At 44.1% G+C, this 24,917-nt stretch overlaps 1 protein-coding gene across 1 annotated transcript in view; it reads right to left on the bottom strand.

Moving 5' to 3' along the window:
- The window catches only part of LOC144768904 (cell adhesion molecule CEACAM6-like), a 113,623-nt gene that overhangs the window by 82,922 nt on the left and 5,784 nt on the right, over positions 1–24,917 (bottom strand). The window lies entirely within an intron of this gene.

Consider the following 24,917-nt stretch of genomic DNA (forward strand, 5'->3'; position numbering starts at 1 on the left):
CCAGGCTATCTTGAATCCAGTGGCCAAGTGAACAAGGGACTCACGTCTGAGTATACCCTGCCACACTTAGGGCGAACAAAGCGATACAAATCAAGTAAGTGGGCATTTATTACAGAATTTTTTTAAGTATGTCGCAGACTATCCCTGGAGAAACATAAAACTCATGAGGAAGCCAAGGAGGCTAAAGGAGCCAAGCAAGGCAATATCACCGTTGCCACCAATGACACCGATGAGACATTCTAAGAAGGCAACGGCAATAGCGGCATTGATAATAAAATAGCAAAAGTAAAAGGAACGGGACAAGGGGATCTTATGCCATCCATAAGACACAATAAAAGCCATGATAGTCCTACACACAATTGTTTGAATTCACCAACTAACTGTCAAGGACACCATCTTCAGGTCCTCGAGACATTGGTCCATATGGAGACAGGCACAAACTGGGAAATTATACACAATCACTGTGTCAGCCCGGTCCAATTAAGTCAACTAAGTCAAGATCAACAACAGGTCCAACAAAATGTGTTACAATGCCTCAATGAATATCTTGTGTGCTGGAATGACAGTTTTTCAAGCCTTTGTGTACCATCTAACTTATCAGCAGTTCTACAAATACAATCACCGGATCAACCCATGGCGCAAATTGCTTGGGGTCAAAAACAGATTCCTGGCACGCTTGAGACACCCCCAACTCATCCCAGCCCGCTCAGCAGACGGAACAGGGACCATCACAACAAAAGATAAAGGGGGCTTAGTCCTTGAGGCCACGTTGGCCCCCCTTTAGAACCACAGGGTTTCTGTGAAAACATTAAATTGAGAAACATTGAGGAACAAGGAGACAAATCCTTGACAGATGCACAAATATATCCACCACCAGTTCTGTTTGGACACTACTACTAGGCACCATGGAAACCATCGGATCTGCCATGACATACCATGCCGGCAAACTAGACACCCAAGTCGCGCTATAATATGTCTTAGCAATAATCATACAGGTGATAGAACAAAAGTTGCAAGATTTAAACACTATGATAACGAAGGCCCAACAAGAAAAGGATATTACATATCATACCTGTTTCTGCCCCCAAATCATTGATAAACTTGCAAGTGTTCCAACCATTATGTCAGAGCTGCTAGGGGCAGTCAGGGAAACACAAATAAACCCTACATCATCAACTAAGGAAAGAATCACCAAGGAAATGGACAGAGTTGGCGGGGGGAGCCCAAGTGCAAATAATACAGGAGTGAAAGCGATGACTAAGTTCCAAGATCACGAATGTGGAATCTCAACTGACACCGAGAATGAGTCTGAACTACTGAACGATCAATTACACACAGAAGGGTCTGCCAAAATTCCTAATCAAGATTACTTACAAAAGAAAGCAGTTGTGATCCTGAGTCCTGTTATGCCAAATTTGACACTGCAAAATGGAGGGGTCCACCACTCCGTTCCTGAGTTCAGACTGAATTCAAGATTTCTTTTCATTTGTAGGATGACAGATGCTTAAAGAGTCGAAATATGGGGTGGGGGATTGGTTGGAGGGGGAGTTGTAGAATATGTTTTGCTATAGTGGAGTGGTGTGGCTCACTGGTTAGAGGCGGCAGACCCGGACGCAGAGGACAGCGCCGGGCCCAGGGTTCTATCCCCGACGCGGCAGGTTGGTGGACCAGGGTCAGCGGACTTGATAATTCTCGCCTCGGTGCCTATTCTAACCAGGGATCACACTCTGCAAATCTGGGCATTAGCTTGCCTCATCTCCACAACCTGGTTTCACCTTGGAGATACCCAGTAGGGACCATCTCACAGGGAAAGCCAGGACGGTTCCCCAGCGGTCTACAGCGCAGAGATACTCCTTCGGGAGTCGATTCTAGCGCTTTAGAAATCCACAATTAATTAATTAATAGCTGTTCCCTTTTTGTTCTCACCACATGACAAGATTCTTAATGTTGCTTCCTTCTCAAACTCCTTGCGCCACTCTGAAAGTGTAATACTGCTCTCCCAACAGGATGCACTGCTGCCTTCTAGCAGCCCACCCAGGCTTGCATCCTCCTTACACCCTGGCCCCATGTCTTCCAGATCTTGTCACCTGGATCCCCTCAGCGTGCTCTGGAATGTCAAGGGCTGATGTACCGTATTAAGCATATTGTAGTTCAGAAGTACTCTCACCGGTTACTTACAGCAGTCCTGATGTCACAGGATACATAACTGATAGCGAACTACTATCCCTTTTTAGCGAGACAGGGATCTCACAGGATCTTCCACACTGGCTTCTCAAGGGGTTCTCGCAGTGTGACTCTATTTCTGTGCCGCTCCTTTCCACTGAGAGTTACGAAGACAATAGCTGACCCTAGGGGCGATTCCAAGCCCTGACCAGGACTGAGGGAGGATGAATACTGAATCTTGTTTTGACCTACACACCCCCAGCAGCCATACATACTTTCCTCTGCACTCTCTCTCATGCGGTCTCTAAGCTTCCAGAGGGCCTAACGGTTATTGGGATTGACTTCAATGCAGTAATGGATCCCTACCAGGATGTCACGGAACTAAGCCCGGGTGGTAAACTCGGCACTGCTCGTGGAGTTTGCGGAAGTTGGGCACTCAGTGGAGGAATGCGGAATTCCTGAGTTCTGCCATTCAGGCGCGAAGAAGATTTTTTTTTACGATCACACGGTCAAGTTTTCTTTCGGCGTTCAACTGCGAGCGCCAAGACTCTCGGGCCACTTGGGAGCATGCGCAAGGCTTCTCATTCTACTAGTGAGCTCCTGCGAGACTTTAAGCTCACTCACATGGCTTCTGGCCACAACAGCACCAATCTACCATTCTTAGTGCCGAGTTTTTCTGCTTGAGAATGCAGGTGAGAGGCATTTGGAGTAGATTTTCTTCTCATACTGGCCGTTGAAGTTGTTTTTTTGTGCGAGAAGCCATTTTTTTAAACTTTATTTTTTCAAACCAGAAGGAAGTGCCCTAGAGATTCCAACTTTCAGTTCCAGTCCAGCAGGCTCCTCCCAGTGCTTTGTCCCTCTACTTGTCACTTTTCATTGGGATTTCGAGCTGGAAGGATCACTCTCCTTGTCTGCTGCATACATACCATTGGATTTAAGGACTTTGTTTTTGAAATATCACAAGTAAGTTGAAAAACTGATGTATAAGGGTGCTTGTTTGATTGGGGGCATGCACCTGGATTTATTTGTACTTTATTTGCTTTTAAAATGTATTGTGGTGGGTGGCCTGCAGTTTTAGTAGGGTTCTAGTTATTTATTTGCATTTAATTTTTATTCTTTTGTGAAGGAAAAATATTGCAGTTTACTACATATACTTCCCATTTTTTTTTATAAATTTGCAATATTGATTTAATTCACTTTGTGGCCTAATCTGCCTACGGGCCTTTCAGCCAGTAGTCCCTGTACTATTAATGGGTGCATGAACCAACTGTTTCTGTGGTGTCCGTTGAATTGAAACATCATTTAGGCCATGGATGACATTGAATTCAAATATAAAATGTGTTTTTAGTGGTATTGCATTTTTTTCCTGCAAACAATGTATAGTTTGAGTTTGAGTTTGAGTTTAAGGGTTTTATAAAGCGCTCGTACACCTGGCGGTTCCTTGGCGCTAAAAGGCTACTGCTACTCAGGGGGCAGGAAAAATGGGGAGTGTCTGTTTAAGAGGGAAAGGCTTGAGTGAAAAGAAAGGTCTTGAGGCCTTTACGGAACAAAGGGTACTGGGGGCAGGTTCTCAGGTAAATTGGGAGGGAGTTCCAGAAAGCTGGGGCCGTGGTCGAGAATTTAGAACCCCCCCCACTTCTTCCGTTTGAAGCGAGGGACCACGAGCAGGTGGTGGGAGGAAGAACGGAGTTCTCTCGATGGAAAATAGTCATGTATTTCTGAGTTAATGAAAGAAGGGGCAGAACCTGTCCGGGCTTTGAAGATGGTGCAGCCAAGCTTGAATAAGGCGCGCTGCCGGACAGGGAGCCAGTGCAGAGAGACAAGGAGGGGTGTAACGTGGTGTGATTTTGGTAAGTTGAAAACCAGCCGGGCGGCCTGGTTTTGGACCAGTTGGAGGCGCCTCATCAAGTAGTCAGGTATGCCATGATAAAGGGCATTGCCATAATCCAGGCGAGATGTTACCATGGCCAGAAGTATTAACTTGAGCGCATCCGAGGAAAAGAATCTTGATACTTTACGTATTGTCCTAAGAGAAAGAAAGGCTGAGGAAACAACAGCAGAAACTTGGGAGTGTAGGGAAAGTTGATTGTTAATTTTAAACCCAAGAGTTTTAACGGAGGGAACAGGAATGGGTGGGGAGCCTAAGGAAGAGGGCCAAAAGGAGGAGGACCAGGGACTGGAGCAACCACCTGTCAACACCAATTCCGTTTTATCGGGATTGAGTTTCAGGTGGTTGAAGTTCATCCAGTCCTGGATGAACGTCATGATGAGTTGAAAATTAGAAATTGACTCAGGAGAGGAAGAAAGGGTGAAGATGAGCTGGAGATCGTCAGCGTAATTGAACACAGAGACCTCCATCCGCTGTAAAGCAAAAATAAGGGGGGAAATATAAAGGTTAAATAAAAGGGGGGACAAAGAAGATCCTTGTGGGACCCCGCACTGGATGGGCCGGAAATCCGCTGAGTACTCACCAAGGCGAACCGCCTGAGTCCGGCCGCTCAGAAAGGAGGATAACCATAACAGGGCTGTCCCTCCGATTCCCGCCGCCTCGACACGTGAAAGTAAGATGGTATGGTCCACCGTGTCGAATGCGGCGGAAAGATCCAGAAGGACCAGGGCCTGAGGATGATTAGTGTCCATTCCCTGTCGTAGGTTATCCAGAACGGATATAATTACGGACTCAGTTGAATGAGCTGGGCGGAAACCGGCCTGTCTCGGGGCCAGGATACTATTTCTTTCCACGAACTCACTCAGGGTTTTAACCACATGACGTTCCAGTACCTTTGCCAAGAAAGGCAAAAGAGAGATGGGGCGGTAATTGGCTGGATCCGAAAGGTCCGCCCCAGGTTTTTTTAAGATTGGAACGATCACTGCTGATTTGAGTGCAGGGGTAACAATGCCCTGGAATAGCGAGCTATTAAGAAGCGTAAGAGGTGGTGATGGACAGTGACAGTAAATCTGCTTCAAAATATGAGCGGGGCAGGGATTCAACGGGGAGCCGGATTTAACCAGCGGGAGAGGTGGGGTAATGTCCTTGGAGGATGTATGTTGTAAACATTTTTAGCCTTGTTAATTATCATTTTGGCATTGTTGAATTAATGCTGTATTTTCTGTGTTACCATGCCTCTTTTTTCAGGCCAGTGTGTGTGTATGTGTGTTTGCCTTTGTTGTTCATTATGCCATGTGGCCACAGGCCATTTTGTATAGTCAGTCTCTGCTCTAGGCCTCCAAGTTTTCTTTGTTTTCCAGGCCTCCTGCCAGTTGTTGTCACGATGTGGCTGGCAGCCATTTTGTTGTAACCAGCCAGTGTGCTTTTGCCTTGGGTGCTGCATGTCTTCTCTGTTTGTGACCATGCCTCCTTGCTGGTTCTTGTTGTGACCATGTGGCTGGTGGCCATTTTGTGTGTCCAGCAGGTGTATTTTTGCCATAGGCCTGCATGTATTCTTTGTTTGGGGCCATGTCTGCTTGCTGGTTGTTGTTCTGACCATGTGGCTAGGCGACATTTTGTATAGCCAGCCAGTGTGCTTTCCCCACAGGCCTGCATGTCTTCTTTGTTTGTGGCCAGGCCTTCTTGCTGGTTGTTGTTGTTCTGACCATGTGGCTGGCAACCATTTCGTGTAACGAGCCATTGTACTTTTCCCATAGGCCTGCATGTCTTCTGTGAAAATGTGACAATGCCTCCTTGCTCAGTGTTAATTGTTGTTGATGTCCATGTTGCACTGACTGGCAGCCATTTTGTGCATCCAGCCAGTGTGGCTCTTTGCCATAGGCTTGTATGGATGATTGACAATGATAGAACTTTAATAAATTAATATGCTTGCGGATATTTTGACGTATATTTAAGTTTTTTGTTTTGATTTTTTTAATTTTATTTCTTTAATTGTACATTTTTTGTTTTAATTTGTATTTACATTTTTTTAAAAGTTTTTTTAAATTATGCATTTTTTTGAAAATGTATTTTCTTTTTAATGTATATTTGTAATTTTATTTTTTTTAATTTTAAATTTTTTCTAAACTTTTTTTTAAAAAAATCTTCATAAACTAATAATTATTTATTTACATTTTAATTTTTTTTTCCAGTTTCTTAACATCTGGCATCAACGCCATGACAGAAATAGGTGCACTGCACAGCAGCAATAATTGTCGAGGGATTAATACTTTGTCACCTGCACCTCCCTGAGTGGCACATCCCAACGTGATGCACATAAAGCAAAAAGATACATCTGTCTGTCGTTGTTGTTGCTCTTTCTGATCCATCCTGAGTGTACTGCACACAATAAAAGTTTGTTGGTGTGGGATAGTTCGACTGTATTTATGCTAAGTCACCGCACTAAATGATATTGTTTGTTTGTACTACTACTTGAACTGCAACAATGCGACGTTTCACTGCTGTTTTTTTTTTGCTTGTTTGCTTTTACGTGCACAAGAAAAGAGACATCACCCACGGTACTGCCAGCTAGAAGGCCTGTGCACAACGTGACACATGACTGACTACGGAACGCGGTCATCTCTTCAGCTTGGTGTAAAGCTAAGTGCCACTGCCAACTGACTGCTTCAAGATGGCCTCAAAGAAAGGTGCTGCCAAGAGAGTGGCTAGTGGGGAGCAGAAGAAGCAGATTTCAACCACTGGCGTGCCAACCGCAACCTTTTTCAGGAAAGTTGTGCCTGCCGCACCGGTCTCCAGCAAGCAAGCTGAGAGCAGCACTCCTGCATCAACAGCACCACCTCCCCAAGCTAAAGCCCAAGACAATGTCTGTCAGTGAGGCAGCCAATGCAATCATGTTGACTCCGACGAGTAGTGATGTTGAATTGGATTTGTCCCTTTTGCTGAGTAGTACACAATCATTTCAGGAAACACACCAAAGTGGACAGCAGCACAGCCAGCAATAGTACATTTCTGTGATGTTGGAGCAGAACAGGAGGTTGAGCTTCCTTCCAAACAAGAAGTTGAAACTCCTCTTTTAGAATTCTTGGATCCCAGATCTCTAGCAACGAAAAGGAAGAGTACATCTTCTCCACTTTTTGAAGGCAAGAATTTTTAGAGATTTACTCAGTGTCGGTATAACTTTCTTTGTTTTGTTATGACTTTAAGATGGCATTCACATTATGGTACTCTGAAGTCTCAGCTTGCAGTAGTGTCCGTTGTTTATGTTGTTTACGTTGTGTGAGAGCGTAGCCCTTAAAAAAGAAGAGAGCCGCCATCCAACTATCACCGGAGCCGAGTGGTAGACCGAAGGAATTGAATGTTTCTTTAAAACTTGAGGTGTGAGGAGGAAGGTCACACATTGTGTTTGAACGGGAGGTATATTAGGGGAGACAGCTTGTAATTTTGGGACTTAGGTTACCAACACTATTGTGTTAATCTTTTTTCAAAGTTTTCATCCATAACAGCCTCTCGAGAATCATTTGTTCACATGTAGTGAGGTTAGTATAGTTTTGTTACTTTGTCCATTTGGCGACGGTATGTTTGTTTGATAGCCGGTTAAACCTACACCATGTGTTGTCATTTTTTACAGAGATATTGAGTAGGACCCATTTCATTAAGGTGGCAGTTTACCCTGTGCTTGGTCTTTCGGGCTCTCCAGGGTTTGGGTCCGACCTCTTTGCAGGAGTTGTTTTGCTGGTATACCCCTACCAGACTTCTTCGTTCTGCTTCTGCCTACTTAGTCACAGTCCCTAAGATCCGGAGAACACGGATGGGTGGCCGTTCCTTTGGCTACACTGCATCTAGGGCATGGAATGCGCTGCCACTGTCCCTCCGAAGCTCAGGAGATTTTTCTTCTTTTAAAAAGGGATTAAAAACTTTTCTTTTCCCAAGGACACTGTAGCCAGCTGTCACAGTAATGCTTTTTGCGTATAGATCTTGAAAGACCATAGCGCCAGGATACCCGTCGGGTGACAGCCGCGCTTTATAAGTATGCCATACATACATACATACATTTATGTGGTGTATTTGGAAAAGTCACAAAAAGGAGAGATGTACGAGTGCAGTCCTTTGATCACAGTTTGCTTGATTACATTAATGATTAGACACGTTTGAGATGGTGACTGTTTTAAATTTCACTCACTGGTACACTAACTTTTTCTACCTAGCTACTGTCTTTCATTCATTTTCCATCTTGGATATTCACCAGAACGTTTTATATACATGTAAGCATTCAGAGTCACATAATTAGATTCTGTTCACATTTCCCTGCACACTGAAATTATCTTACATTAGATGTTGTGTTTGTTATTTTTAGATTTATGGGCCAAAGGGGCGGAAATGCATTGGGCATGAAAACTAAATGGAACATCTGTACTGTTTTTAATATCTGTGTCAACAACAGATTAAAACATGTTATCATCATGAAGTATTGATGTGGTATTTTTGAATACTGTTTGAGTTTACATGTGGTTTACCACTGTTTTCTCATATTGTGTTTAAAAACCAGTTCATGTATTGTGTTTTGAATTAGGTTCATATATCAGTCATATAGGATTACAAGTAGCAGCAGCAAAATGCTACAGTGCACAGAGGTCAGGTTGTAGTACTTGAAGTATGTTAGTAACATAGTCAAGGCCATGTCAGAAGGAGGCTATTTCAGGGTCCGGTGTTAGGCCCATTGCATCAACCTGGTGCTGTAAGACTTTCTCAAAAAAGAAGACCTAGTCAGCAACATACTGACCCCCTGCAGAAGAATCAGCACTAATTTCAGACATTCTTTTAAAGCCTGGAAGCAGCTGCAGATTATTCAGCAGAATAATAGAGCACCAGTTAAAGCCCTGATAAAGGAGGTGCCAACATGTTGGAACTCCACCTTTTACATGCTGCATTGTCTGTTTGAGTAGTACAAACAGATCAATGACAATGCCATTCAAAAAGGAGGGGATGCAGTTGGGAAAGCTATGACCATGGATGTGGACAAATGGGGCCTAGTCAAATGCCTGACACAGATGCTACTCCCTTTTGAGGTTTTCACACGGGAAGTTAGCAAGGTGGACAGTACGATGAGCCCAGCTATCCTGTTGTTGCATCTCCTATGAGACCAGGTAAAGAAGGCGTCTGAAATGTTTGCTCCCGCGATTGTGAATAAAAACACAGAAGCGCATGCCTTGGTTGAGGCCTTAGTTCTTCTCTTGACTTCTAATATAAGGCTGCGACATGATATCATCGATTCCAAAGAGAACATATGTACCACACTACTTGATCCACAGTACAAACAAATTCTGCTCACTTTCATTCCTTTTTGTGAAGAGGATGTTTTAAAATAAAAGAGGTGGATTGTAGAGCAAGCTGGAGACTTGGAAGAAGAACAGCTGGAACTTAAATTCCCAACCCGCAGTTCTGGGGTATTGCCTTCAACTTCCAGAGAGGGCAGTCTTGTCTAACAGCAATCAGTAACACTATCAACCAGAACACAAGCAACAGAAGGACTGGACCCAACCTCTGCATTGTATTGGTTTCAATTGGCAGGGCTCAAGTCCAGTGCATCGGCAATGGCAAAACAGGTTAAGCAATTGGCAGTACCAATAACCATCCGCAGGGTGTTCCAGATGTATCTGGAACACCCTGAGGTGTATGGGCATCACAATCCATTGATATATTGGTATGGGAAGATGCGCCAATGGATAGAGCTCAGCACGTTGGCAATAAAGTATCTGGCTTGTCCTGTTGCCAGTGTGTCTGCTGAACATGTGTTCAGTGCAGCTGGTGTGGTCGTCTCAGTGAGAACGACCACTCTCTTGCATCAAAATGTAGAGAGATTGACTATGATCAAAATGAACCAACATTTTATACCACACAATTACACAGTTCCTGAAGCACACAAGGTGGAGGAGTGATTGGTCCAAAATTAAATCAAATGTGTTTGCTGGCCAACTTCTGGGTGAAACTCCTGACTTTGAGGACTAACTCTACTTCCGAGACTGAGTATGCCAGTGCCTCCATAGAACTTTTATATTTTTTCTTGCTTGAACTTATTGCTTTCTTTGTAAAAAAAACTAAATTTGCTAGAGGAACATTATTATGTTTGTGTCAGATTTATGCTGCCCCACCTTTTTTATTAGTCACATATATATTGCCGGATTGCAGTTGGACCAGTGTGCATTGACGAAGCCTCCACAATTCCTTCATGACATTGGTGGCAATGCCTGCGCCCTCACATGCCTATTGCCTATTCCTTTTTGCATCACTTAGCACTAGAAGGGCTGCACCATAAAATTATGTATTACCTACAATGTGTTGCCTGCATTAAAGATAAGTGAATACCGACCCTGAACTACCCGTGCTTGGAATGGATGAGGTAACTTCAACTATTGCAATGGTGAGTGGCTGATTGCGGGAGTGAGAATTTAAGTTGATTGATGCTTCACGTGGTGGCAGACACAGAGGGAGGGTGTGTTGACTGTAATATAGGATGATTATTGATTTGCATTGTTTAGGGCTTGAGTGATGGGCGGTATTTTTTTTCCATGTAGGTGATCAGCCCTTTCAACTTAGCCAGATTTAATTGCAGGCTTTTCTCCTTTTTTCTGATTCTTCAGGGACCAGAATATTCAGTTTGAAAACCTATGCAAAATACTGCAATTATGTTTCTCTACTTGTTCTTCAACAGCAGTGCACTCCATGCAGATCTTGCTCGGGTCATCATGATTCATGATGATGATGACTGTGCTGAGACGGTGTTACTCGGAGTCAGGAGTGGAGGAGTATCATGGAAGAACTCAGGGTGGGAGTGGCAGGACTACCTCATAGCTAGAAGCAAGAAGTTATTGAGTATCGACTGCAGTACAAAGGTAAACCAAGAGTCTGTGGCATAGTACTCAGCTGTGTGAAATAGAGAGAGTTGCATTTACTTTTGTTAAATGCTGCTGTGTGTGTGGGTATATGTTTTGGACTTGTGGTAAAAGAGATACTCTGAGTACCACTTTTGTATTTTTGCTCTGCCTCTTCTTGATACACTCCTCATGAAGCTTACCTTCCTTCTGTCCTTCTCCTTGATTCTAAAATACAGTTTCTCTTTTAAAATCCAAACCCCTTCTTCTACTCTCCTTCACAAATGAAAGGCAAAAGCTAGCTCAGCTCAACAACACTCCTGCTTACCTACCGGACCAGTACAGATGGGCCTCAAAGAGTGGACAGTGCAGGGGAGAATGCAGGTGACCTACCCAATTTTGTAATACAGTAAAATTTTTCTTTTAACTATCATTTTAACTAAGGGAAGTGGGTGGGTGGGTGGGTGGGTTAAGTCCCTAACCTAGAAGACAGAACATTTAGATATATGATAAATTGGTTCTTGGGGGCAGAGGACTGTTTGGAATGCATTTATCTGTACTCTGTCATAAAAATTATTTTGTTTCCTTCTAACAACAGATTGGTGGCGAATGATGTGCTGCTGCTTATAGCCAGATTTATGTTGGCCTTGTGTTGTAGTGTTTGTCTTCCTCAAACCTTTCCCATTATCCATCCATTCATCAAACCCCTATAACTCTTCCCCCGAGCAGTGTGATTTAATGAGGCGTAGCTTAAATTACACCATCAATGGATCACAGACTTGTTGGAGCGGGTGCAGTGAAACCAACACCAACCTACTGTAGAATCTTCTAAGCAGTAGCCCACACCAGCACATTACTGACCTACGCATTAAGAATGATCCATATTTTTTTTAGGTATAGAATGAAGAACATTAGTTGTCAGCATCATCATTCAGGCCTTATGTTGCCCAACCGTAAACGCCTAACCTAAGCTTGTCTACTCCTGACTTTGAGTCAATTTTTTATAACATGAGGATTTCACAAATAATACTGCTAGCTACACATTAGCCAAATCTTACTAGTATTGCTATTTTTTCTATTTTAGCACAATCAGGTATTTTTATCGTGTCATCACGTAGTACTCGGGTGGAATCATTTCTTTGTAAATCTTTGATAAATATATAACCCATTTACTCATTCTTTCTACTTCCATTTAGTTGCCTACGATGGATAATTAATCAATCCTTCAGCTCATTCCTACAGTTGGAGCTCGCTTGGGTGGAAGTGGAAGTAGGACCTCGCTTGTGAAGTTGTGGTGCGCCTCACCTGTTATTGCTGCATGTATATTCAGGTACGACAACCAGTAGGGATGTAATTTAAATTAGTAATACATAGATTTACTGCTGCTGATTTTTATCTAGATAGTTCCACACAATATAGGTCATCATGGCAGCATTACCAATAATGGTCAGGATAGTTAGAGAATTATAAACCTAGAAACTAAGAGCTGCACTCTCCTAAGTTACAAGCAAATAAACAGGCTGCATAAAACTACTTGAAGGCAGCAGTGCAAAGTAAAAGTACAAAAAATGACTTCAGGCATAAATAAAATTAAAAAAATAGTTTTCCCCTTTATTTATTTACAAAGAAACCCACCCACTCGAGCGGCAAAGAGGCAAGATGGCCGCTACAGGGTTGTAGAGGGAAGTCGCACATCACTCTCTCTCCTGCCTATAGAATGCAGTCGGTAATTTGAGCATAGTTATGCTGCTGTCCCGTGGGCTGAATCATCTGCATGCAAGGAGCAGTATCCGCGGAGAGTACTGGTTAAAGCGAGCGGCTTTGACAGCACTGCAAGTCTTGAAGAATTATTAGAGGAGTTTATACAGCGGCATTAAAACATCCCGGGGGATGTCTCAGCGCATAAGACACGAAAAGGAAAAGGAGAAGTCTCTGCCGGTTGCAACTGGCACGATTAAAGGGCCAGGACAACGAGACGGCTCAGGACCAGGGGCAATACCAAAGATGCCTGCCACAAGCAAGAAACTGACCCCTGCAACCAGCGCGATGTCAAAGGCTCAGCAGAAGAAAGCAGAATGAGCTGAAAAGAAACAGGAGCCAAGATTGACACACGCTACGGCGATTAAAGCACAGAAAGAGTCACAGCAGGATGCCGGCTCGCGTGTAATAGAAATAGCCAGCTCTCAGCGGGCGAACCCCCACACCCCAACAAGGATATTATTACTCTTAGGCAGCCTACCTTAACGGAGTCTTTGGCTGCTAAATCACTGCCTAATGTCCCGGGACAAGATGAGGAGTCAGCCAGCTTCCTGATGAGTCATCCCTCCTCGATAGACGCTGGATCTGAGAAAGCCGTCCTCGAGGACGCAAGCGTCATGGTTGCCGAGCAACCGGTAGGAGCGGACCCAGAGGACACGCTTCCCGCGGAAATCGCCCGACACACAGAAGGAGCGATGAACACACCATTGGTGAGCGGGGGGGACCAGGGGAGGCTGGAGCTACTTCTTTTTAATAAAAAGGCAAAATAACACACAGATGCTGGATGCCTTGCTGCTAGTCGAGGCAGGACTAACTAATGATAGTAGCCAGAGTCATGAACCCAAATGGGAGAGCCTGATAAGCCTGGACTCACAGCAGGAGCGGGCTGAGAGTAAGGGGAAAGAGGGGGCTCTCCAGAGTTTTTTCCAGTCAATGAAGGGTCAGACTCTACCTGTACAAGCGACCACAGGGGGAAAGCTCCACAGACCTTACCACAGACTCAGATAGGAGTGGAGGCTCCAGGGACAAAAGCACACAAAAGAAAAAGAAACTTGTGGCAAGACGGGAAGGAGGGGGGTCTCTGGGCAGCATGAATAAAAAACTATTGTGGGACTACTCAGCCACCTCTGGTGTATACCAAGAAAGTAGTCATGGAGAAGGGGCGATTGGAGGGGTGAATGTAAGGCCTCCAGCGCAGAATGTTACAATGGATTTAATGTTTAACACGCTGAAACAGATACAGACTGAGGCCAGGGCGGAAAGCCGGACAGCAAGGCAAGATACAAAAAAGATTCAAGCATCGCTTAGGAAAATATACAAGAAGTACGAAGAAGTTGAGGAAAGGGTCTCTCAAGTGGAAGAAAGAACTGGTAGATTGGAAGATGAGGCAACAGATTGGCAGACTTTCAAAATTGAGCAAGTGAAGGTTGTGGAAGACCTTCAATGGAAGATTGAAGATTTTGAAAACCGCCCGAGGCGTAACAATGTGAGACTTCTTGGATTAGAAGAAGGGGTGGAAGGGCAGGATGCAAGAGGGTATGTTATTAAGCTGTTGAAGGGGGCCTTCCCTGAGTCCCAGTGGCAATGGGAGACGGAGGTTCAGAGAGCGCACAGATTCCCACTGTTACTGAAGAAGAAACGAGGGGACAACCAAGACACTCTGCCTAGGGCGATGTTAGTGTTCTTAGGGAATTTCTTGGCAAGACAGGAAATCATGGATAGAGCCAGGCCTGTTTCCAAAAAAACATATGAGGGGGTCACATTTTTTGCAAGACCCGACTTTTGTCACATAACAGTTGAGAGGAGATGGAAGCTAAGGCAATTGATCACCCCTCTCCAAAAACAAGGCGCAGAGGCATATTTAATGTTTCCGGAGAAACTAAAGGTCATTAATGGGGGACAGACTAGGATGTTCTTCTCGGAAATCAAGGCAGGGGAATTCCTTTTGGAACTTACTGAACAGCACAGGGGGAGGAACAATAGAGGGAAAAACCCTGTCAAAACTCCATAGGACAGATATAGCTCATAACCAGCTCAAAATACTCAGGATAGATTAGTAGGCGCGGGTAGGAGAGGGAGGCGACACTACAACCTATAGAGGCTACACATAGGTCATGCCTTGCCTGTTTGCCCATAGAAGGGGGGGTGGGATCTCAGGGGGAGGGGGAGAAGAGGGGGGAGCAGGGAGATAAGGATGGTTGTCTGGTAAACACAGCACAAGAGGAGAAACTACACAGACACAATTTCGTTTGGGTAAATGCACTGAATACACTAGTTGAGGGGAGGAATAGCGGGGTTACCAGTAAGGAAATTTTTAGCAAGTATAGATGGCATTAAGGATCGCCTCCATAAATATTTGCGGTCTAAATGATGGGGGGAAGAGACAGCAAGTGGCTGCTATGTTAAGAATTTTGAAAATTAGACGTAGCCTGCTTCCAAGAGACTCATATAGAGGGGAACAATAAATGTATGTTGGATCAAATGGGCTTTGATGTGCTCGCATATACAAGACAAGGATCTAAGACAAGAGGGGTGGCCATATTAGCCAGGAAGGGTGTCTTCAAAATTAAAAGAAAAAAAGAGGCTCATTGGGGGAGATGGGTAATGATCGAAGGAGGATCAGCGGCGGGATGTTGTACAATTGTTTCTGTTTATGGCTCTACAGATGATGAACCAGAGGTTTTTGAATTTTTAGACCAGGAGCTGTCTTTATGGCCGGAACCAATCATCTGTTGCGGGGACTTTAATATCAATGGTCTGGCGGGTTTCGGTATGACGGGAGGGGGCACATACGGGGGACGGAAGAAGAGAACATGTAAAACTATATGTAATCTAGAGCGACATAATGTACTGGTGGGTGTGTGGGCTCAGAACAATCCGCTTGGGACAGGGAGCACATATTACTCGGCGCTACAAAGGATGGTGGCCAGGTTAGATTACTTTTTGATTTCAAGCTCTCTGCTAAGTGGTAGCCAGCTGGAGAGGCTTCCCAAGATACTGTAAGATCATAATCCGCTCGTGTTTACTCTCCCGCCGGCCATCAGGGGGGTAAGAAAGCCTTACATCTGGACTTTTGAGAGAGGGCTTTTAAGAGAAGAAAGCTATATTAACAGAATGCAGATCTGGATTCGGCAGCTTTGGGAGATTAATAAGGGCTCAGCCTCCCCTGGCATGGTCTGGGACGCCTTTAAGGCTGGAATTAGGGGGGAAACTCTCTGTTACACGCTTCAGAGGGCCAACAAGGAGAAAGTGAAGACCGCCTAATTTTCGCCATCTCCAACCAAGATCCAATAGAGGATATACTGTTAAATTTAAGATTGAACAAAGCAGAGGCTAGCGAAAGTATAGTAAGGAAGGCGGCAGGTAATTACCTGGCCAAAAAGGAAAAATGCTATGAATATAACGAGAGAGTAGGTCACCTCCTAGCAATCCGTACTAGGCAAAACTTGGCGGCAGGTGAAATAAAGGAAATTAATAATGGGGCGGGAGGCGTAGTAAATAAGATAGCAGATGTTCGGGAGATTTTTAGGAAATTCTACGCTGCCCTATACGATCAGAGCCTTAGTAAAACAGATTTAGAAATTACGGAGTATCTGACAGACATACCACATGCAGTGTTACAGGAAGAGGAGAAAGAGGAGTTAGATCTTATACTGACTTTACAGGAAGTACAGGATGCAGTGGTTAACCTCCCTTCGGGGAAAGCTACAGGCCCGGATCAAATTCTGGCAGAATTTTATAAAACTTTTTGGGACACATTGGGGAAGGACATGCACGAGACTCTTATCCAGGCACAGTTAGGGAATTCAGTTCCACATTCCTGGGCAGGGGCGGACATCATAGTGATACTTAAGAAGAATAAACCCCCGCTAGAACCAGGGTCTTATAGGCCAATAACGCTTATGAATGCGGATGCCAACATTTTCTCTAAGACTCTGGCACAAAGGTTAAGTAGGGTTATTGAGCATTTAGTTAGCACTTCACAGCACGGATTTATTCCAGGGAAAGGGACCACTCAGCACATAAGACAGATGATCACTATTTTAGATGCCACGGGGGTTGCAGGGGACCCTGTCGCGGCTGTATTCTGGATGCGTAGAAGGCCTTCGACAGGGTCTCCTGGAACTATCTGTGGAAAGTGCTGGAGTGGTTTGGCATTGGCAAGGGCTATATTAAAGCAATCCAGGCCCTATATCTAGATCTGACTGCGAGAGTAAGAATCAATAAAGGCTACACTGAGACAGTGCAGATAAGGCGTGGGACAAGACAGGGCTGTCCAGCATCGCCCCTCCTGTTCGCCTTGTACATTGACCCTATTCTGCGTAGGTTAGAAAGGAACAACATTATTAAAAAAACTTATATAGCGCACAGCTACCCTGGGGCATCCCGGCACATTATCCCTCCAGTAAAACTGCATGGCAAAGATTACAAAATTTTCGCGTACGTGGACGATGTAGCCATTATTACAACAAACCCAGAGAGGGCTATTCCGTAGACAGAGAAGGAGGCAACATACTTTGGGGCAGGATCAGGATATCTGATAAACAAAGGGAAAACGCAGATAGTACAGAACAGATTCATGATACATCAAGACACTAGAGTGGTCGAGGAAGCCACATATTTAGGGATAAAGGTCACCGCTGATTTAGACAGACTGGTAGAGCTTAATATGAGACCTCTACTAAGTAAAGTAAAGGAAAACACTGAAAGGATGCACAATCTGCATTTGACTTTGATGGACCGTATAAACGTGATCAAGATGATTACATTCCTGAAGTTCTTGTATATGTTTAGAGCCATCCCACTGCTTATTGACCATTCATGGTTTCATAAAATAGAAGCAATACTAAATAGATTTATCTGGGCGCAGGGAAAGACCAGGAGAGCCTATCGATACCTTACATTACCTAGGGAAAAGGGGGGATGGGGGCCCCAGACTTTAGGCTCTACTACTGGGCTGCAGCCATGCAGTATTTCCAAGGGCTTATAGGGAGCGGGGGAACCGAGCAAGGGGATGACACACCTGGTTTCACTAATGTATATACTGCACTGCTGGGTGATGGGGCAGAGAATGGTTTTTTGAACACAATTGATTTTAGCTACTTCAAACACACAAGGTTCAAGACATTACGAGCTGCTTCTAACATTTGGAAGGCGGTTTAAAAAAAAATGGGCTTAGGCAGATGCAATAGCTACACACAACTGTACACCAACCACTCCTTACCAGGGGATATTTTTAGGGATACGGTCATGAGGGACTGGGAAAACAAAGGGATCAAGAAGGTGTGGAAACTCATGGATCAACAGGGGGGTATCCTACAGTTTCACGATCTTCAAATAAAATTTAAGCTATCAGGCAGTAGTTTCTTCAAATACCTACAGGTAAGAAGCTACCTTTTAAATGAACAGGGGGGCGCACCGGGTTTCGGCCATTGCCGCATAATGGACTACATAGAGCGCTGCACTCACTGTACAATTCGACAGCTTTACTCAGAACTCTATATATATAAAAGTGATGACAGGGTTACGTTTGCCACGAAGTGGGCAGAAAAAATGGGATCGCAGCTCAAGTAATGCAGACATCGTCCATATGTTCTCACAATGCCCACAATTGTATTCTTTAAAGGTTGCTATTGAGGGTTCATTGGGATTAAAGATTAAGCTCACAGATGAATTAATAATGCTGGGGGTGCTGGCAGGGGCAGTGGGTATTCCCACGGAGTTTCTGTTTATGGTAACCGCAGTTTATCGAATATGCATAGCAAGATCATGGCTCGATAGGGTACCACCAACCTTTCAAAATTGGATTGCCAGGTTACTCTCTACCTATAACTTGGAAAAAGCAATATATGACAGAAAGGGACGAAGAGCTAGAATACTGGGCGGGAAGATATGGCAACCTATAGCTAATTGGAAAAATGCAATGATTAATGGAGAGCTGATTGATGCCGCTTTTGGTAATATACCTGCCATTACGGTTTAAAAAATGTAAATATTTCGGTTCTATGTTTGCTATTTATGGTGCATTGAATTATTTGGAAAATATTTGTGTCATGGTAGAAATGATATAATTTGTATGAGTGTGCTGTAACACTTACTGGATTTCTTGGAAAAATTGTAAACTTTTAATAAAAAAATAAAAAGAAAAAAAGAAACCCACACACTCTGGCCCAAACATGCCCACCCCTTTCCCAAACAAAACTTACCAAAGCCACAAAACTCCAAATGTCCAAGAAAAAAGGGCTAGAAGAGACATTATGGATGTCGGTCCAGAGCTCTTCCAGGCTCTACCCCATCGTGGTGAGCTGGCCCTCGAGGGTGTCCAGCCACTGCTGGATGTAGCGCAGCAATGACCTGTTGCCAGTGTGGTGGGGTGTCAGCAGTTGGCTAGCGGCAGCCGGCGATGGGATGGCCAGCAGGCTGGATGCTGAGGGGGACCGGCTCCACTGGGAACCGGCTGCTGTGCATTAATTTCCTCCTCTTCCTCCTCCTTCTCCTCTTGCAGGACCACCAGCCGCCGGTATTGCTGCCTGATATACTCCACCTTCTGCCACCGCAGATAGGCTGATCTCTCCAGCCTGTTAGTTTGTCCGGATGGACCAGCAGGAGCAGCTATATTGAGAAAAACTAAAAAGACAAATTGTAAATAATGCTCTGTGCAAATATCTGTTTTAAATTACTAGGTGGCACAGTAGCAGTACATTACTGGTCCCCTGGGGTAATTGGAATTTATTTGATGTGATTATGATTAGGAGAGTGACAAGGCCAATTTTATGTTTTACCCCCACATGTTGCCAAGTATAAAAAAAGCACTTACTGTGTGGCAGAAAAGTATTAAAAGGCTGAGAATAACATCACAGAATTTAAAAAATACGATGTTTCGATTTTTTTTCGTGTTAATGCTTTTCGAGTAACTATAAACAGAGTCAGACACTTTGAGTTGAAAAATACATGACTTCTAATTGATGAGTACAGCATTATGCACTATATGGAGTACAAATTGTGTTTGCTGCTAAAATAATGAAGCCATGCTCATTGCTACCCAGCGCCTCTGTCTGCAGCTGTAGTTGACATTTATCTATTTTTAATTCCAATGGCCCTACTCTTCACCAAATGCATTTCTCTTTCTACCCTGCCTCCAAAGAGGCAGATGAATAATAAATAAGATACTATATCAGTCACACACCTCATGTATGAAATGTGGATATTAATATATTATCCTGTCTGCCATAAGACGACATTGAGGAAAATTAATGTAATTGACTGCACTACAGGTAAAGGAACTTACTATATATATTTTATTGGCACATTTGTCAATGTGTATCCCATATGCCAAACTTGACATCAAATCATGCACTTACCCTCACTTTACTCTATAGCCTCGCCCGCCACCACGTATTTCCAACAAATTCATTGGTAGGTAGTAACCAATGGAAGGAAACTTGATTTTAGCAACTTCAAGGGGTAGGGATTAGACAGGTATGGTAGAGCATATATATGTATATAAAAATATATAATATATATATATATATATATATATATACACACACACACACACATATATATATATATATATATATATATATATATATATATATATATATATATATATATATATATATATATATATATATGTACATATATATATATATATATATATATATATATATATATATGTATATATATATATATATATACACACACATATATATATATATAATAGTAGGGCCACTACACTGATCATAGGTTCAGCGTCTTTCGCTTATTCAGTCACAGTACAATTTGAAAAGGAAAAATATGAACAAGTGTAAATTAAATCTGTTATGGGAAACCATGAAATGTGTTCTGGAATCACCTCACATGGGTATCGCATTAATTATGGTTATGGCACATACCAATAATGGATTTTCCAATTCGGTAGGTTGGTATGGAAGAGCTTAGGAAACAATAAAGGAGTGAAGTACTAAGAGGTGACTTAGTGGGCGAAGGGACAACACACCTTGTGTGTTCGGTTTGCAATGCATTGAAAAATTGTAAATTCCGCATTAACTGAAGCAGACACACCTTCCACAGCCAATACTGCAGTCACAAATTGATTAACCCATACTGCACTTCGGACATAGTTGGCCAAAATGATGTGGGCGGAGGGTGGAGATGATGAATTATAGGTAGGATAGATCGTGCTCACTTAACAAATACAGCGAGTCAAGGGAGTAGAACAAAAAGTAAAAATAATAAATAACCCCCACTTAGAATCATAGCTTTGAATGATAGGTATTAACCCTATATAAACCAAGCAAGCAGAGCAGGTGAGCAGCAGAAAAGGACCTGCCTTGTTTATTCATCCAAACAATCCAAATATTCATTAATCTTTTCATTCTAATTCACCCATAGCCGCCATGATTAAGCTTTACTTTCTCCCTTCCACCCATTCAACAGCAACCCTTTATCCAAACACCCTTTCACTCATATACCATTTCCTTTCTTATTAGTTAACTTTCATTCTTTCATGTCTCCCTCAAGCCATCAAAGCTTATTATGTGAGATTTTGCTGTGTTGCAGATAGAAGAGGCCATAAAAACTCAACCACTGCTGTGGCTGGTAAAGCTGGGGGAGGGTTTCGCTTCACGGTCATTTTTGATGATGACGAGCGAAGCCATGGTAACAGCTAGTAATTGTAAGAAATTATGTGACTTACCAGTGCCCGTCCGTGCTGCCGCTACTCCCCCTCCAACTGACCCATCTCCTACTGCGTAAACAAAAACAATTCCCAACAGGTATTATTGAGAGACAATTTCAATTGTGCATGCCTGAAGGCATTACTGAGAACAGAAACAAGGAGTCAGAAGGATTTTAGAGGAACGGTGGTATTATTCACCAAGGACAAGGGCATTCAACATATGTTTACAGTTTTCAACAGTCCCTTTATACGAACATTCCCCATTGTGAAGGACTCCAGGTTATCAAAAATCTATTGAGCACCAGACCACAACCACCCAAGATCCCCACAGATTTCATTATGGATCTTTTGAGAGTGGCATTACAAAACAATTACTTCATGTACAAAAACATCTACTACCTGCAAATCAAGGGAGTAGCGATGGGCGCTTGCTTCGCTCCAAATTTTGCCATCCTTTATGTACATGCCCTTGAGAAATCATTGTTCCTCAACCAGATCAATCCATATCGACCCCAAATCCACCTGTGGCGTCGATATATCGATGATATTCTACTATTTTGGAATGGCTCTGCTAACTCTCTTCAACCATGTATTGACTGGCTAAACTCTTCCCAGGAACATCTCAGATTCACATACGAAACCAAACCTAATGACCTACACTTCCTTGATGTCACAATACATGCGGAGGAAGGTAAAATTGGAACTGTGCTCTACCGCAAACCGACTGAACGCAATACGTTGCTGCACTATTCAAGCAACCACCCCAGAGGTCTCCGCGATGGTCTCCCCTTTGGCCAATTTCTCCGCATTCGGAGAAATTGCAAATGGCGCAAGGACTACTTCAGGGAAGCGGACATTCTAGCCTCTAAATTGATCAACAGGGGCTATCCACGACGTCTGGTCAAACAGGCCAGAAAACGGGCCTGGTACAACCACCGGGAGGACTTACTGAGGCCAAATCTAAACAAAAAAACCTTGAAGAGGATCCCCTTTGTCTCAGTATTCAGCCCCGACAGCAACAGAGTAGCAAAGATAATTAAAAAGAACTGGGCTGTCCTACGTTCGGAAGAACAATTCAATGAACCGCCTCTGTTCTCATATCAGAGAGGTAACAACATTGCCAACCACCTAGTGCATGCCATTACGTGGCCGGCTCCCAGTACAGAGAAAAACACCATCACAGCATCCTGGGGCCTGCCCCCGGTCATTGGACATTTTAAATGCCAATCATGTAGCGTGTGCGAGTTGACAACCAACACCAAAGAATTCACATTCAAGGGCCAGACACACCACCTCACCCAACAATCCAACTGCAAAACCCAGAACGTTATTTACGCTATCCGATGCCCGTGTGATCTGATTTACATCGGCCAGACAACACAAATGATAAAACAGCGTATCATACAACACAAAAGCAGAATTAACTGCAAGGTACTTACAGCACCTCTGGTCTCGCACTTCATTGAGCATTCGCACACGGACTCGGACCTCAGATGGCAGGTCATTGAGAAACCCACCTTACCTCTCAGAGGAGGTAACATGAAGGCCCTGCTCAACAGAGCAGAATGCAAATGGATTGCCAAAGTTGACTCGGTCAATCAGGGGCTCAACACCCTGGACGAATGGACTAATACTATCTCCATTTAAATCACCCCTTTGACCACCTCCTCTACCACGCGCCCCTGCCAACACATATGGCTTAAGATAACATGAGAACCGATCCTTAACCATATGAGCAGCCCTTGACCCTGTACCCCCGCCCCGCTCCCCCCTTTTCTAAACTGGCGCCCACCTTTTGCTCTATGTAACTAACTGTCCGGTTTTATACCATGACCGAATCAATGTTAACCATTAGCTCTTCTTTGTTCTGCTGCCAGCCAGACTTGTTTTTACCAATGTGTATGTCTTGTATTTCATTTTGCCAACATTTCTGATTTTCTCATGTTTGCATCACCTTGCGTCCAATGTACATAGTTTTCAATTTGTCTTTTTTTCTTGGCACAATTTACGCTTCTCCTATACATGCACTTGGCTCCCACTCCCTGGACCTTCCCAGACGCGCATTCCCCAATGCGCCGACTCGAGTTCTGTAACTTCCTGATTATTCTGGTTGCCCCAGTAACCCTCCACCGCCCTACCGACTCCCCGCCCCCCGCCCTCACCCTCACCAATGACTCCGCGACACCTCTGCATTCACCTGCAGATCCCGCCCCCAGACACACGCCCCCTACCCCGCCTCCACCGCGCGGTAGCTGGTATAATTTCTAAGACCCAGAGAAGACGCGGTCTGCCGCTGCATTAAGTGCCGTACAGCCACGCCAGATGAGCAATTGCCCTCTGTGCCCCTCCTCTTCCAAGGTAAGAGTCTCACCGTCGGCCTCCGGCTGCACGCCTAATCGCGCTCCTCGAGTCCGATCATGGGTACTTCTCCGTCTTAGTGACCACACACCCCTTGTCTTCCTTTTCAGGAGCTGCCCAACCACGTGAGCAGTCCCAGGACAAGACGCTACCAGGTACTGACACCCCCAGCGCGGGTCTGGTACCTACCATTTACCTATGCGTCCTGTACCTAATAATTGCCCTTTTTCCTTCCAGTGACCAGCACGCATTCATTCCGTAAGCTGTAAGCCACGCATCCCTGCCTGGTTTTTGTAAGTTAATTTCCTTTTGCCTTGTGGAACACGACCCCACTCAAATAAACAGACCTACCCTTCACATTAGGCACCCCCAAATATCACCCCACCCTCTGCGGCCACCACTACCTTCACCCCGCCCTAAACACTATATACCTTGCCCCTTAGTCCTCCCGAGTGCGCCCTCACCCCCGCACTACCTCCCCTCCCCCGACCCACGCCTACCCGCTCTCGCCATTTCCACCAACCACCCTCACCATTACCCTTCCTTGTCCACAGCACTGTATTCATTAAGAACAACCCCGTCCTGATGACGATCCCGACTCAAGGGGATCGAAACGCCGTCGACCACACAGCTTGAATCAAATGACGCATATGACACTTTCAGCTTTCTACAAGAAAATAATTTTCTCAAGTGACTGTAACTTGTTTTATTATAATTGAAGCTGTAATTGATGCATATACCATATTCTATGCGCCACCAATGCTGTTTTTAAGCACTTGCACTTTCACTTCACAGAAACTGTATATAGCACCTTGCACCAAGTGCCACTGGGTTGTCACAAGATCTAATCTTTACAGTGCTGTTGAAAACTGTAAACATATGTTGAATGCCCTTGTCCTTGGTGAATAATACCACCGTTCCTCTAAAATCCTTCTGACTCCTTGTTTCTGTTCTCAGTAATGCCTTCAGGCATGCACAATTGAAATTGTCTCTCAATAATACCTGTTGGGAATTGTTTTTGTTTACACAGTATACCCATCCCAACTCGGTTTATGGGTCCCCTCCTGTTTTTCCTATAACCATCTCCTACTGCAGCAGCATTGAAGCCGGTATCACCAATGTTCTGTGTGGCTAGAATAAAACATTAAACATAATTTAGATCCCAGATACGCAACACCAGATACATTTGCAATGCAACACT

The sequence above is a fragment of the Lissotriton helveticus genome, chromosome 7 (assembly GCF_964261635.1).
Source record: "Lissotriton helveticus chromosome 7, aLisHel1.1, whole genome shotgun sequence".
NCBI lineage: Eukaryota > Metazoa > Chordata > Amphibia > Caudata > Salamandridae > Lissotriton > Lissotriton helveticus.